The sequence below is a fragment of the Nanorana parkeri genome, unplaced genomic scaffold (genome assembly GCF_000935625.1).
Source record: "Nanorana parkeri isolate BGI_ZX_2015 unplaced genomic scaffold, ASM93562v1 scaffold1027, whole genome shotgun sequence".
NCBI lineage: Eukaryota > Metazoa > Chordata > Amphibia > Anura > Dicroglossidae > Nanorana > Nanorana parkeri.
This window is the reverse complement of record NW_017307295.1, coordinates 215,542-218,112: the sequence shown is the minus strand read 5'-3', so window position 1 is coordinate 218,112 and position 2,571 is coordinate 215,542.

Sequence of the window (2,571 nt, the reverse complement as noted above, 5' to 3'; positions counted from 1 at the left end):
GGGGGGGGGGGGGGGGGGCAGAGTTGTGGATGGCTTTGTAAGTGTTTGTTTATATTGTGTATTTTATCCTCTGGGCAATTGGAAGGCAGAGGGGGTGGTTGCAGACACTGAGCGGTTGATTAGATAGATAAGTCTAGCAGCTGCATTCATGATAGACTGAAGGGGGGAGGAGCCTGTGTAGAGGTAGGCCAATGAGAAGGGAGTTTCAATAGTGGAGACGAGAGATAACAAGTGAGTATGAGTAGCTTTGTGGTTTCATGGTTGAGGAAGGGGAGTATTTTTGAGATGTTACGAAGATGAAGGTGGCAGTATTTGGATAGCGATTGGATGTGGGATAGAAAGGTGAGGTTGGAGTCAAGGATCACATGTAGCATTTTGGTATGGGGGGAGGGAGGGACAGTTTTGTTATCAATCTCATTAAAAAAGTTGGGGGGTGGGAGGTGGAAGATATAATGAGCTTATTTTTTTTTAAGATTGAGTTATTTTATTTATTGTTTTGCATTTGCGCCAGGGGGGGGTGAGTGCTGCTTTCCACTTCATTAGAATGATTCCCCACAGATAGTCTGTCCTCCAATGGAAACGCTCCAGAATGAGCTGCTAAAGCCACAGCAATGGCATGGTTGTAGCCTTTTTCAGGCGGGTCCTGTGAAATGACCATCTCCAATCAAATCAGCTACTGCTGGGAGTAAAGGACATACAGGTGAAACTCGAATAATTAGAATATTGTGCAAAGTTCATTTATTTCACTAATGCAACTTAAAAGGTGAAACTAATATATGAGATAGACTCATTACATGCAAAGCAAAATAGTTCAAGCCGTGATTTGTCATAATTGTGATGATTATGGCTTACAGCTCATGAAAACCCCAAGAACCCCAAATCCACAACCTCAAAAAAGTAGAATATTACATGAAATCAATAAAACAAGGATTGTACATAGAACAATATCAAACCTCTGAAAAGTACAAGCATGCATATGTACTCAGTACTTGGTTTGGGCCCCTTTTGCAGCACTTACTGCAATTACTTTTGCACGATATTCTAATTATTCGAGTTTCACCTGTATAACATATCTTTATAGTGCCCTCACCCAACTGGGCCTTGTGCATACCAAATGTGGGACCCCCAGATGAGAATGATCTTCTCCCCAGACATGTTACAGGTTCCCCTGAAGTGATAAACAGATCAAAGTCCATGGATGCCTTTTTAAAGATTTATTTGGAATAGTCAAACTGAAGAAAAAGAGTATTAGAATAACCAAAAATAGTAGAAGTAAATCCTGGTAGTTCTTGCTGAAAGTCCCTGTGCAGAAGGTCAAGGTTCTCTTTCTATAGATTAGAAGTGAATCCATTGCCACAGAGGTTCCAGTGTATACTCTGTGTCAGGTCTTGACTGTAGCTTGGACCAATGGAGGTTTGAGTTCCCAGTGTCCCCATGGATTCAATAAGCACGGGTAAGTTCCAATTCCAGCATATATTATATAAAAGTCCATAAGTACATGGTAGGCCTTGAGGGCTAAAGCCCTTAGACCTTGGCAACAACCAGCACCTAAGCAGCAACCTCCCAACTGGGGAGTGGTAAGAAAACCCAACACTGAGCATGCTCAATGGTTTTGCTATGGCCAACCCCTCCCACATGATAATCTGCAATGATGGGCTTATCACAAAACCACAGCCAGATATGATGTAACTCCAGAACAATACTTTATCACAGCAAAGTCTGGTGGATGAACCCGCATAAGTGACCCATGAGCACACCCTACTGGGAAAAATAATACAGCACCTAAGAACCGTAAAATATACTGCACTAATCCAGGGGGTGTTAGGGGTACATCCCTACATGGGCATCTGTAAGGAGATCTGTAGCTGGTGTATTTACCAAAGGGAATGATGGCTCTGAGAGTGGGAAGATTCAAGTAAAATTATACTCTAAATAGCAATACACATAAATCACTAATATATCTACAAGCTGTAACAAAAACTAAAGAGAGTGGGGCTTTTAAGGTGTCACTCTAGCCATGAAAAAACACATATTGCACATATAGCTCTGTGTAAAATATATTTTAATTGTACAAATAAATAGATTTTAAAAAAAAGCCAATGTATAATCCCACCAATGCTATATCCACAGCAACTCCCTCAACACAATATAATCTAAAATGACTATAGGCATATAGCCTCTCTGGACCACACAGCCACATTCACGGCATCAACAATATGGTAAACATTTTAAACATCTTTTTCAAATAAGTAGATTCATCATACAATGTCATTGACATATCCAGTCTGGCATCGATGCACCGTGGATCCAGCCTTCTACTGGTTTCACAAGTCCCAGCATGCCCTCATTGCCCCTCTGCACCCCCACATATTACCCAGGGAACTACAAGTCCCAATATGCCCTCATTGTCCCCGTATACCCCCCAAACACACATCTTTTAAAATCTATTTATTTGTACAATTAAAATATATTTTACACAGAGCTATATGTGCAATATGTGTTTTTTCATGGCTAGAGTGACACCTTAAAAGCCCCACTCTCTTTAGTTTTTGTTACAATTTTATTCAGGGG